At 39.6% G+C, this 14,734-nt stretch overlaps 2 protein-coding genes across 3 annotated transcripts in view; one reads left to right on the forward strand and one right to left on the reverse strand.

The window, feature by feature from the left end:
- The window catches only part of LOC145439892 (meprin A subunit beta-like), a 233,110-nt gene extending 228,350 nt beyond the window's left edge, over positions 1-4,760 (reverse strand). The window contains exon 1 of the mRNA XM_080317553.1: positions 4,743-4,760. The gene's annotated coding sequence lies outside the window, so the exon portion shown is untranslated. The remainder of the gene's footprint in view (positions 1-4,742) is intronic.
- The window catches only part of LOC145439906 (peptidyl-prolyl cis-trans isomerase-like), a 362,730-nt gene that overhangs the window by 287,278 nt on the left and 60,718 nt on the right, over positions 1-14,734 (forward strand). The gene's annotated exons all lie outside the window — the stretch shown is intronic.

Here is a 14,734-nt window from a genome sequence, read left to right on the forward strand (position 1 = left end):
GGAGTCCGCCTTTTTCTCTTTCGGCGATCAGCGTTTTACATGATATTGCCTCCATTTTGTGGGGGAGCCATAGGAATTTAAAGTATATTTTTTCGAGTTCCTTCAGGTCTTCTTTTTTCGGTGGTATGACTCGGGCATTATACAGGATTTTAGTTGTGGCCAAGGAGTTCAAGATAGCTTTTTTTCCCATCCAGGTCAATTTTCTGTACCTGTAGGCCATCAGGGTTCGTACTATTTTCAATCTGTTCTCGGTCCAAGTTTGATTGTACTGGTTTTTGCCGAAATATTGGCCCAATATTTTGATCCGTTCTTTTTTCTGATTCTTGAATTTTCCTATTCTAGTTCTTGTTCTCGGGTTTATGTGTAATATTTCTGTTTTTGCTGGGTTTAATTTTTGCCCGGTTGCCCGTTCATATTTTTGAAATTCTCTGAATACGGCTTCGATATCCTCCTCCCTCCCAAGGTAGCATGTAATATCATCGGCGTATTGTTGTAATTTTATACTTTCCCCGCCGATTTTGAAAGGTCTTATTTTTTCGTTTTTCATTATTTTTCTGGCTAGGGGGTCACAGCTGATGGCATATAAACACATGCTCAGCGGACATCCCTGCCTTATCCCCCTTTTGATGTTAATGGGTTCTGTTAGGGTACCGTTTACTAGAATTCTGCTTTTCGCTGAATCGTATATGTTCTTTATCAACTGGACGAAGGGCTTGGGAAGCCTGTAATTTTCAAGTATGCTATAGAGGTATTTGTGAGTGATCATGTCGAATGCTTTTTCCTGATCCAAGTTGACAATGAGTAGTTTCTGCTTTCTTTCTGTTGCATGTTCGATTGTTGCCTGCGTGTTTCTTAGTATGTCGGTAATTTGCCGTCCGCGAATCGCACATTTTTGTGTCCCGAGTATTAAATTTGGAAGTATAGGTTTTAATCTGACTGCCAGGATGCTCGTTAGTATTTTATAGTCGGTGTTTAGTAAGGTTATCGGTCTCCAGTTTTTTAAAAGTTTTGGCTCTCCCTTCTTATACATTACTGTAGTTGTGCCCCCCGTCCATGTTTGGCACAGGCCTCCAAAGCAGTAGGCGTTATTGATCACTTCTAGTAGGTCATTCTTAAGAATTGACCAGTAAGTTTGATAAAATTCCTTAGAAAGCCCATCAGACCCTGGGGTCTTTCCATTTTCCATTTTGTTTAGGATCGTTTTGATCTCTGTCTCTTCTATCTGGCTTTTGAGGTCTTCTTGTTCTTGTTCAGTCGCCTCAAGGCCTGCGATTTCTGCAATGTAGTCTTCTTGAAGGCGGGGATTCTCGCTCGGAGATTTTCCCCATAGATTTGTATAGAACTCGTATACCTCTTGGGTTATTTCTTCTTTTGTTTTTAGTTCTTTGCCCTGTTGGTTTAGTACTGCAGCGATCATTTTACTTTGTCTTCGCTGGGCTATTTTGGTAAAGAAATATTTCGTGGGTTTTTCGTTCTCCTCTATATCCTTCAGTTTGTACAGCTTGCATCGATACCTTATTTTGTCATTCTCGGTCTTCTTGAGTTCGTTCATCTGTTTTATGGCTTCTTCTGCCATGTTTACATCGTTTTGTATTCGATTTATGTTATCTCTGAGGATGTTGGTCTTTCTTCTTTCCTCTGTGTTTTTTCTTCTCAAAGCCTTGTATTTGTTTGGTTAGTTTTTTCTTTAGATAGTCCCACCATTGATACACGTTGTCGAAGCTACTTTTCTTCTCCGTACATCTTTGATGGGCTGTTTTGATTTTTTTATACAAGGTTTCGTCTGAGTAGAGTCTGGTATCATTTTTCCATGGTCCTCTTCCCCATGTGACGTTTAGTGGTTCGTCTACTTGTATTTCTTGCATAAAAATGTGGTCTGCCACATTGTTGAGTTTGTATATGCATCTTTTAACCTGCGGGAGCAGGTTTTCTGATGCATAGATTCGGTCTACTCTTCGCGATTGGTGCGATTTCATAACTGTGTATAGTTTTTTATATGGGTTTCGCCATCTCCACACATCTCTAATTCTATTTATGTCCGTAAGATCTTTCCATACCTTAGCGGCAGGTGTCTGTTTGAAATTTTCATTGATTTTCGAGTCGATTTTGTCTGTTACGCAGTTAAAATCTCCGCAGATTATTGTATGGTCCGTCTGTTTTCCTAGTTTGTCGGCAAACTCTTTATAGAATTTAGTTTGATATGCTCCTACGTCGGAGGGAGCATATACGTTGAAGATTCTAATAGTGTTGCCGTTTTCGATATCGGTCATTGTTATTGCCTGGATTCTATCCGCTACAACTATTTGGCTTCCTATGTGGTACTTTTTTCCCAGTTCTTTTTTAATGAGGATACTGGTGCCTCTAAAGTATAGCTTCTTTCCTTCTTCTTTATCTGTCCATTGTTCTTTGGGTTTGATTTGGTTTGGATAGTATTTAATGTTGTTTTGTTCTGCCCGTTTGTTTATGGTGTTATCGTCCACTCTGTGGGTTTCTTGGAAGCAGATGATATCCCACTTCTTTTCGGTTTTCAAAAATCGTTTTATTTTTTGCCAATGTGCCCGTAGGCCATTGACGTTAAGTGAGTGCAGGTTAAAAGCCATTTAATCGGACCAGGGGACATGTTCAGTGGTCGGTTTGTTTTAGGATTTATTTTTGAGGTCGTCTGTCTTCAAAAGTTTTCTCCTTGCACCACCTTCCGATATAAGCGTTGGACTTCGGTCGTTGTTACTCCGCTTATTGGGCGAGAAGACGTTCTTGCCAAAGAACTCCTCTGCCGTAAAGCGTCCGCTTTCAAATCTTCTCGCAAGTGTTGCCGTTTGGCCAGTTCTGCTGGTTATTTTCTTCGCCTTTTTTGACTTATTCTTGTCTGTGTTTGCACTTTTTTGTGTGTCTTCCTCGCTCGTCACTATATGTAGTTCATCGTCCGTTTGTTGTATGCTTTCATTTTCACTGTTAGATTCTATTCCTTCATTTGGTTTTATCGTTGTGTCCAGTTCGCTTCTATCTGGAGTCGGCGGCGAACTCTCCGCCAGGTTAAAGAAGTCATGCAGTTCGTCTTCCTTTTGTTCTGGTTCTTCTTGCTCAGATTCCTCTATAACTTCTTCGTTCTGACTTAATGGAGGGTTCTGAGTTGCCTGTTCATCATTTTCTATCTGCATTGTATCTTCTACTGTTTGGTTTGGGTTATTCATCTGTTCTGTAGCGTTTTCATTTTGTGGACATGCGTCTCTTCTGTGGCCATACTCTTTACAGATTAGGCACGCCGTCTCGTTCGGACAATCTGCTGCATTGTGTCCTGCTTTAAGGCATCTAAAGCATTTGTCTGTTGCTTCGTCGACTGGGAGATATACTTTGCAGGGTGCCCTGCTTAAGTATATGAAAGCTGGGATTTTGCCAGGGATATAGTTGTCTATGATCACCTGGCGGTATCCGTTGTGTATTTTCGTGCCTTTGTGGTAAATCATTTTGATGTTTCGTATCGTCCCGCATTCTAGTTCTTCGATCTTGTGTATTACTTCCTCATTCTCCACTTCTGTGGGCACAGCCCCGATATTTATTTGTATCGCGGGATGTTGCGGTTTATGGAGATATAGGGTGCCGTTTTCCGTTCTTATTCCATCTTCAGTATTCCTCAGGAAAGATTCCATCAAGGCGTCCACTGGGGATTCCTTGTGGAAGGAGAGGTTATAGGTAGCTCTACCTATTTGAAAGATAGATGCTATCTCATTTGTTTGATGCTTGAGTAAAGGATGTTTGATTATTGCATTTATTATTTCAGCTGCATTGCTTTCTAGAGGTGTGACAATGTCTAGCGATCTCGGTCTATACCCGTAGGTAATTCTATGCCACTTTTCGTTACGTAGAGCACTTGCGTATGCCATTTCACTTGAAATTCTGCGTACGTATGGCCTAGTAAGGCTTGTAGCGTCTCAATTCAAGGCTGTATATCGTCTTTTAGAAGCTTAAGCTGCAGTAAATGCGGAACTATGGTATCGCTTTCGGCAAGGCAGAATGGTACGATGTCTGTCTAGACCAGTGGTTCTCAACCTTTTTTTAGTCACGCCCCCCTTTTTGATAGTGAAAAATATCGCGCCCCCCTTATCGTCATATCACAAAATCCAACCGGGATGCTAGCAACCCCTACAGATTGTTTGATGGCATGGAAGGTTATGAGTGTTGATGAGAGAATTAAAAATATGAAATTAGGTCTATATATAGAGAAACACGAGTGAAATGGAAGCAAATCGCGCCGAGCGCGAAAATAAATTCCAGTTGACCGCTTCTTCGCGCCCCCCTTCAATGCTTTCACGCCCCCCCAAGGGGGGCGCGCCCCCCAGGTTGAGAACCACTGGTCTAGACAGACGACAATCGTGCGAGATAAGGTAATTAGTGGTCGTACGATACACACGGACGGCGTGTATCGTAGACAGAGGAGAGGCTTGACTCAAGAGAGAGTCAAGACTTGAAGAGGGAAAAGACTCAACCGAGATTGACTCACGAAGACGAGTCAATTCTCGGAGAGGTAGATAAAGACTCCTTGAGACCTGACTCACGAAGAGGAGTCAAGTCTCAAGAGGGAGAAGGATGAGTCTGAAGGAGACTCGAAGTTGAAGTAGAAATCCAACGGCGACGAAAAGGAGGAAGTAGAAGAAGGAAATTAGCCTAAGTGAAAAGGTTAGTCTAAGTACGTCAGAAAATCTACTAGTAATTACGGTAGCTAGGTCTATGCTATTGCCTTAGCGGTCTTAATACAACCAAATACTCCAACGATGCTCACCAAATTTGGTTCGATTCCAACCAGTGGAAGCGGAGTTATTGCCGTCGAAAAATTTGGATTTGAATAAAATAGTATTTACGGTGAGCACAATTATAATAAATAAACAAAGAATCGGTCACCGTAAATACTATTTTATTCAAATTCAAATTTTTCGACGGCAATAACTCCGCTTCCACTGGTTGGAATTGAACCAAATTTGGTGAGCATCGTTCCTATAGACAGCCTAACGCTTTCATCGGGTGAACAGAAAATTTTCAAATTTTTTAATATTTATTTTTATATAATAAATACAAACTTTCTTCTCTTGTAGCAAAGCGGTTACTGGCTGGAATTGAACCAAATTTTGTGTGTAGGCTTAAATTAGGTCACCTAACAATTTTATCAAGTAGCCAGTACGATTTGAGAAAAAAAGTCATTTTTGAAGAGCCCTAATATACGTGTGCGCACTGCACAGCGTGCAAGAGTGGAACTTACGCGTAAGTTCGTTCAAGCGAGAAGACTTGCACTATTGGCATTTACGATGTACTCAACCCTAATAAATTGATATATTGGTAAATTTTGGGCACCGGGCTTATCAAACGTTTTGAAATCTTAATTAAGGATTGCACCGTGAGTTAGTTGATCACAGAGAAGCAGACATGGCGGCGCCTATGACAATACGATTCTCAAATCCTCATTGTATTCGTCATTATCGGCGAGAAGTGCCTCTGAAGTGACATTGCTGTCGTTAAAATGCATTCATTAAATACGATATATTCGTTGTATATAAGGGCGAATAATGTATCGATTCAGCAGTCCGGCCAGCCGAGTACTTAATTTTCCTATATCCGGCCCGTCGACTGGAGTAGTTGCCCGCCCCTGCTCCATAAGAATATCATCGCATTTCCGGTACATTGGGATGAGGCACATGCAAGTTTGAAGTAAATATTGGCAAAATAATTTATAATATAGGCGCACCCATAAAATATCCCAGCTGCAGGCGATCAATAATGCAGCGATCTGCGTGATTATTAGTACAGTATTTGGTTGGGGTTAGCGTGGCGAGAATTCCAAACTATATCTACCCCACTTCCTGATCTATAATCTTAATGCGAGAGCGTTTGAAATATGACCAATCAGATATCTCGGTATGTAAATAGCGCTGACAATATTTCAGAGGAAATGTAATTATCAATCACATTGAGCAATTAGTTCGTTTTCATCATGATTGCTTGTAAGCTGTCGTCACTCAAGGAATAAGGTAGTTGGAGTGGCCTACATTACCAATTATTGCGTCACATGATAGACTATGTTCGGAGACGTCGTGTCTAGACTAATATCAGTAGAATATCGGATCAACCATGGATAACTGAATGGGATCAACATTACTGTTGTCATTATTACATCACAAAATCATGTAATTCCAAGTGCTCTTATAAAACCGTTGCGCTTATTTGTTCCTACACAGCGTTCAATAGTTCACGTTCACACATAACAAAATCGATCGTATTCCGTGAACAGCGAACAACGTACGCTTCATGAAGCTTGCACAGATCACGATAAAATGTATAAAATACCAAAGTATGGAAGTATGGAAATGTCGTTCCATACCATAGATGAAAATCTTCCATTCCATACCATACTTGCATTGTTCCATATTCCATACCAAAATATCGATCCATACCATACCATACTTCCATACCATACCATACCATGCCCTGTCTATAATGAACAGTGAGCACTGAGACTTGGATTCAGAATCTAGTCTCAACACCGTGACTTGGATTATACCCTTTGCTGCCCGACTTGGACTTGACTCGGTGGTGAATTGAAAATGACACTTTTTGACTGGAGTCAAAAATATGAAAATGAGATTGACTTGTGACTCGGAAACTTGTGACTTATTCTCAACACTGGTGTATCATCAATCATACTAAATCAGTTTCTTTTAACCGAATTTCATATGATAAGACTTGTGAGGCTATACGTACCGCTGTTGGCTTATTCCATTAATCTTCTTCCACACTTCGACTATTGTTAGCAACTCATATGCCTTGCTTAAATTACGTTGGTCGTCTCCAGCGACGGTCAGTAGCGAAGTACTACTCCGGTGACTTGTTCATACTTACCATGCTTACTCAGAATATTATGTTCTTTAACTACTTTCATTTCTAATTCGCAATTTTTATACAAAAGCACTTACTCTTTAGACTTCGAATTTTGTAAAGGAAAATGTAGTTTTGGGGATTTGTTTCCGTCACTTTTTCGAGTGAAATCTTTAAAGCGACAAGGCGAAATCGCCATTGTATGACCGTAATTGAATATATTTTCGAAAATTTCACTAAATTCTAGTGTCCTTAAACCTTTTGAGTTAGTCGTGAAAATGCAACTGCAATTTCGATCGACTTGCTAGAATTATGTATCAACAAAATCTACTTTTTGAAATTACTTTCTCGAGTACTATTGAGTGCTTCGTGTTTCACTTACACAGGCAGTACTTTTGAAATATCTTAGATATTACTACTACTACCTGTAACAGAGAATAAATTTACGCCACTGCTTTTACTTTAGTAGTCTACCACAGATGATTACTTTGACAACCCGTATTCGTCACACTATCGTCATTATAAAAGCCAGCCAGCTCGAGAAGATGCTATATAATCAGATGGATATTTTCGATATTACCAAGATATGTATAGTACGGAACGCAAGCCTTCGGAATTGATATGTGACGCTCACTAAGAAATTCCCAATTTCTAAATATAACTAAAGCGATTCTTTTTTACCTAAAAACGGAAAATTTGGACCTTAAAAAACTTTGACAGAATTTGCCTTCATGTATGTAAATTAAATTATTTTAGCACATAACGTTAGAATTTTACTACTTATCGTCATTCCTGGTTGTAACTGTCCATCCTTGCGAAGTATTTTGGGCTGAAAAACCGTTTTTGTCTTGAGAACTGACATATGTTTACATGAGAAAACTTTATTTTACCGAAATCTGAACCTATGTAGAATTCCAGTAGTTAAATCACTCTTTGTGGTATAAAAATAATTAAAATTTGTTGTAGTTTGTAGTACAACGGAAGTTACTTCCCTCTATTCTCGGGTAAAAAGTGTCTGTCCTTATTAACTGGCTAGCCAATGTGTCAAAAAAATCACGCTAGACATTACTAATCCCCTGATCAAGATTATTCAGAAAGTGCACTGATCGTCATCCGCTGTAATACCCATTTTCCGGCTGTATGATCAGACCAGGTAAGTAGAGGGGATTTAACCGGTTTCTTTGTTCAAAGTACCAATTTCAACCCTGCAAAACATAAACTTTTAGTCGAACAATATGGGTTCCATGTCTATTGACAGGAACGTAACTGCCGCACTCCAAACCCCCAATTGGGAGGGCGAGCTCGAAGGGGCCCAAAATTATTTCGTTACTGGACATAAATTATAGAGTCTATTTTCAAAATGTGGCCTATACAACATTATTCAAATTTTTTTTCGCGCTACCCGCGATTTAATGTTGCCAAATATATTGATCATTAGGTAACCTACCCCCCCCCCCCCAAAAAAAAAAAAAAAAAATACCAATGATTTATAGAAATGGTCATTTCGGCGTTGGCCCTCACGCTGACCGAAAACTTCGTTAAATATACAAATGTGTTGAATTGTCTATAGGCCCCTGAATGGCTGGCGAAGAATGTTCCTGTCCTGGCAATCTGAACCCCACAAGTCAAATGCCATCAGGCGGATAAAAACATATTTGCCAGTGAATAAATACCAATATGGAATAGTGTGATTCTTTTACTATAGTAAGTTTGGACGATTTCAATATAATTTTACATACCAAACAGGGGGTCATGAAATAACATCATGTAACGAAGTCACCTATACCAACGGCCCGCCCGAATATGTTTAATTATGATTTACGGTCCCGCAATTCTCCAAGACAACAGCTCACTCAGATCTAAGGGTAAATCAGATTACGTGGGCAGAGACAGGATAAAAAAATGTTAATATATATGCAATTTCCGATATTATTGACCAATTCAATAATGAATTATTGAATTTTTTTGCGCTTGGCGCGATTAGGAGAAAGCATGCTGACCCACTATAAATGAGTATTATAAATCTCGTACAGAAGTAGCGGTGAAAACGCATAACCTGATGGGGGTCTGGCGTTTGGTTTATCAAGCTGTGTGGGGGGGTCTGCAATACCAACGTTTTTGGGTCTAAAGAGGTGCTGTTTCGGCCCTGGCTATTGGGTTTTGCAGATCATCGCAGGGACCACAAAATCGAAACACGGCTGATTCGAATCGCATACTAAAGATTTGGCTCGAATCGAATCATGTACTTTATTATTTGAAATGGGCAGCGGGGCATTAGTCAATCTAGAATATATTCATGGCGGTTTGCACGAGACAGATTTCAAAATTACGATGAATCGTTTCGACTAACACGCAGAACGAAGAAATGTAGTCAAGCAAGCGTCATCTAGCGAATACAAATATGACTTTAAATTACACTGGTCAACAAAATGAAGAAAAAAAAATAGGCAGAACATCTGAGAGCCGTTTATGGGGTTTTTGAGGTTGCTGATTACGAATAGCACACTAGTTTTTTCAGATTGGCTCTTTGTCAGAAGATATTTAGACCCCCCTAAACAAGCCCAAAATTACTGTATTTACTCTTAAATATTTCCCTTGGTAGTAAGAAACTCGTTTTTTTCTAATTAATTTAATACTGCGCATGAATAGATAATTGACTATGAAGAACCCTCATGACTTTCTCAGTCATTCTATCAATAATAACATGACATGATGCAAAATATTTGCTTGTCAAAAAGCAGTTTGTCAAGCCTAAAAATTGTACTTTTGCACAACAGAAATACATATTCTCCTGTATCAATTGGTCATTCGACCAAGATTAAAGAGGAGTATAAAAATAAAAATTTTCCCTGAAAACCCCAACTACAATATTCGTATCCGGCTAATTTCTTTTGACTGGTAAATGGATAATTATCCGCCGAGTCAACAAAGTGGGTATACCTAGTAACTCTATCAAACGAGAAGCTTAACTCTGGTATCTGGCATATAAGAATACCAATGAAAGATTCCAATTTCACATTAGGAATGACTTCGCATGTAATTTCTCGTGAGATGTAGTAAATAAAACTTTTCAGATGATCACAAAGCACCAACTACAAACAATTGCTCCGGAAGTTCGTATTTGCATATCGAAAATTGAGCACAAACATGAGCATTACAATTCAATTCCTGTTCAGTCATCTTGATATATTTCCTGATCATCTTGTTGATTAGCAAGGAGACAGGTTCTACCAAGACATCAGAACAACAAAAGATGGATATCAGGGCAGATGAGATGAAAAATTGAACATATTATGGCAGACCATTGCCGGAACCTTTCGAGAAACTGCAATAAATAGCTTACAGGCGAAAATCGTACCAAAAAATGTACTTTAAAATAAATTAATAATATTATGTTCCAACTGATTATTTCAAATTTACAATGGCTGGTTGACGTAAAATTGATTGAATTAATGTCACGTTATTTGAGAACTTATGTAAATACTTATATATTACTGGAGTTTATATGTATATGCCATCCGTGAAAGTCTGTAACCAGTGGCGGCTCGTCCTATAGGGCAACTGGGGCATTGCCCCACCTAATATTCTGTTCAATAACAATTCTTTACCATTTATAGACGCACACCAATCTATATATACCGAAATCACAGCGAAAATCGTATTCTTCTTGTCCTTTCGCTTGTAAATGCCCATATATAGCGAAGTCTCTGCGAAAATCGAATTCTCTTCCGTGTTTTCGCTTTGCGAATGCCTAGCCGGGGCATGCCCCGGTAGCGCTCATAACAAGCTTTCACTGTCTATTCTCTCAAAGCCGCGCACAATAAAGAAACGGTGATTTACTCTCTCCTATTCGTAAAATGGCCGAGCAACCGGGGCAAATATGCCTGGTCGCCCCTAAGGTGTGATGTAACAATCGTATCTATATATCTGAACTCGATTACCGTAATATGCGTTTAGTCGACCTTTGCTGGTATAGGTCGATTTTGATAGTGTTTCACACCATGGAAACTCTTGAAATTTGGTATGTCATGTCGTGATGGTGGTATTTAACACTGCCCCAAGTTTCAGGGTTTCTACTTAAAGTTTAGGGTAGTAATTCCGTTTCCGAAGTTGAATGTGTGCTGATCCGTCACGCATCGCAAACAGATTTTACTCAAAAGCCGGTATTGGTATCCATTGATTTTGACGATGTTCAATACTGAGATCGGTTATGAAATTTGGCACGGTAAGTCTTAATGTTAGTATCGAACGCTGTACCAAGTTTCAAGTTTGTCACTGAACTGTGTTAGTGGTAATTTCGTTTCCTAATTCGAGTGAGAGCTGACTCGTCATTTATCGCTAACAGAATATACGCAAAGCCGGTATTGGTATCTATTGATTTTAACGATGCTCCTTACCTAGATCCGTCATAAGCTTGTGCACGGTAGGTCTTGGTTTTAGTATCGAACGCTGTGCCAAGTCTCAAGGTTGACACTCAGTGATTAGGGCAGTAATTTCGTTATCAAGGTCGAGTGTGGTAGAGATGTGCTCCGATCTGACACTTTAGCATACAACGCATTGCGGATTTCGCGCAAAAGCCGGTGTATCTGCGGTAACGTTAACTGAGATGATGATATCATTCTCAGTTTGCATTCAAATATTTACTTTGATATTATATTCTCCAATGTCAATTTCACCGTGAAATTGTGGCCTTCAAGCCATTTGCTCACAACCCCCTGCTGTCAAGCGCGATAGCTATTTCGTTTTCGATGGCGGCTAACAGCTGATCACTTGATCAGCCTATTCCTCAGTAAATTTTGCGCAAAATTCGGTGTTTGTCTGTTCGCATTAATTTTGACAGTGTACCATACCGAAAAGGGCCATGAGACCACTGCTCGATGATGACATGTAACAGTGTACTAAGTTTAAAGCTTTCATCCACGTATTTATTCGGTAATATATTTTCCAAGGGCGATTTCGCAGCAGACCTATAGACAGTAATAAAGCCGTATGTGTCGTGTTACAGTCTCCAGTTTCAAGGCCAAAATCTCCTATGCTGTACAGAGACCGAATTTCCGAGGCTGCTATTCTGAGTTCTTCAGAATGATGTTTTGGATTCAATATGACAGGCCCAATCTATGAGATAACAATTGCGTATCTGTCCGAACTCGTTGACCTTTCCAGTTAGGCTTACGTTATCTCTCGAGTTATAGTCATTTCCAGGTCTAGTGCGAAAATGAACCGTGTTGAATCTTTGTTCCGTACGCCGTTTACGCAGTTACCACACTTCAAGTCACAGCTCACCGGCGGACCTCTCGTGGCACATACGTTAAAATCACTGTTGCCGGCAAATTCATGTTACCGTACCATCATTAAGTTACTTGTTTACGTTGGAAAACGCCATTGTGACGTCATCTTAATAAAAAGTAGCTTGCAGCCCTTGCCCCACCACCCGATATTGTCACGAGCCGCCACTGTCTGTAACTATGATAAATCTATTACCCCTAAATATAGTGTTGTTGCTGTATTTTGATTTAAAAGAGTCTTCTTTATGTAAAAATAACAAGTAGATTGAATTTCTAAAGTTTATAGTACGACTCAGCCGATTTTATATCAACTCATTACCGCGAAAATGGGAGATTTTGGACAAAACAGCCCCATGGGTTATCTCCACAACAAGAGCCAATTTGAAAAAACTAAGGTCATATTCTAGGCTTACCATATTTTGGAAATCTAAAAAGAGGACACTTTTTCAGAAATTTGAGACTTGCAAAACCGGAGGAGAATTCTCAAAACCGGTGAAATTTTCCCACTTTGTGATCGGTTGACTAAAAAATAAAAAAATAAAAAAGGTCATTTTTCCGCTAAGAACTCAAAATACCGTTTTTCTCTCCACATTGCTAGGTGGATGACTAAAGAAAAGGTCAACTTTTCGCTCAGAACTAAATTCACCGTTTTTCACTCCGAAATACCCGCCGGAGCGTCACTTCTGTGCCAATTTATGGCATCTCATTCGCAATTTGCTCTAAATCTGACCTAAATTTTCAAAAAAGAGGACAAAATCTCAAAAAAGAGGACAAAAGAGCGTCCTCCGAGGACACTTTCAAAAAAGTCAAAAAAGAGAACAAATCCTCTTAAAAGAGGACGTATGGTAACCCTATCATATTCGGAATCTGTGCCCTTCAGAACCACCAAAACCACTCTTACTTTATCTGCCTAAAAATATGTGTTGACCAGTCTTATTGAACCCCCCTAATCACGAAGCATGAAATGCCCACAATAACAAGACCACTCTAAGGATATGACCACACCATCGGTCTCGTCGGTTCGGTTCATTGTTATGGTTAGGGCTGATAACTTATAAAATCAGTTTAGGATTTATAATCTTGTTCCGGAAACTAGAAATGTCCGCATGCTCAGTTGAACATTTGTTTATGGTTTTTCTAAGACTTGTGGTAAAAAAACCAAAGCATCACAAGCAGCGTTTGGTTAGAGTGATATTCGAATCCGAAAGTATTGACCTGAGAAAGATGTTCATGAAGCTACTTGCTCTGTTCGTGTCCACATACATACATTTTCGAGCAAACATTTTCGACCATGAACAGTAAAATGACAATGCTGCGTTCCGATAAATCTGATGTTCACGTGCAGTCTTTACTTAAGGTTTCTGCAATCTACATACGACATGCGGCCGGAGTTCCGAGAACATGTTGACAACTTCGATCAAACACAGATGTTTGATTGAATTTAACAGGTATTGTTTAATAAATTCATTAAATACTGTTTTCGTCTCTATGCTTTAAACTTTAAATTTACATTAAATACGATTTATTCCCTATATAGGAGGATATATACACCATTATTGTATCGATTCTGTAGTCCGGCCAGCCAAATACTTCATGTTATCATATCTGGCCCGCCGACTGCAGGCGTTGCTCACCCCTTGGCTAGATCAATATATACCGTTACCACACTTTTGGTTTATGATATGATGACGTAATCATTTCACCAAGTAAAACTGACGTCGCTACATTTTATGGCCCCCTCGGCTACATAAATTTCACAAAAGGAAAATTCAAAAAAAAACATCGTAGATTAGCTTTCGCGTTCACAAAATTTGGAATAGAAGTTTAAGTTCCCACGATATTTAACATTATATAAACCTTTCATTTACAGAATCATGAATGAGAGATTTCAATGATTTTTCCTGTTAGCGGGAAGTGGAAAATGGCCAAATTTATTTGTGGTATTCATGGTGTTTGTCGACTACTATGGTCATTTACATCAGGCTGATATTCTTAATTTTTTCCGTAACTGCTAACATATAGCACGGCCCACTTCTAGGATTTTGTAAGACACCGCTTACGCGGATGAGGTGGCAAAGTGGAGCCTAGATAAACTTCCAATACTTGGGTATAGGAATTCTGAAGTCGACCTCGGTCGGACTCAATCCCGCACCCAGTGGTGTTGCAGCAGCGGATTATACCACTGCGCTATCTCGCCACAGCGATCTAATTTGATATGTAGGCTAGGTGTATTGCTGGGGTTTCACGACATTTCTGGCTTGGTTGCAGCGATACCGATGAAATTAATGACATCGGCATATAACATCGCGCCATGCCAGTGTATTGGAAGACCATGGAAGATCGAGAGTTACAAGTCTTGTTGAAAATGCTTGTCGTATAGAATTTGACTATGAACTGATTCGGGACTCCTATAAGGCCACTCAACGTTCACACCAACGTTTGTTAGCAACAAATTACCAGATAGATGAAACACGTAGACCCACGTAAAAGCAATGTGCCTACATTTAAAAGTCATCGTTTGCGACTGAAGGACCTTATGGTCAAATGACTACTTACTGATCGAGTGTTCTCGATCCACTCTGTTATGT

Source organism: Botryllus schlosseri, chromosome 5 (assembly GCF_051294905.1).
Source record: "Botryllus schlosseri isolate E-star chromosome 5, Bs_hap1, whole genome shotgun sequence".
NCBI lineage: Eukaryota > Metazoa > Chordata > Ascidiacea > Stolidobranchia > Styelidae > Botryllus > Botryllus schlosseri.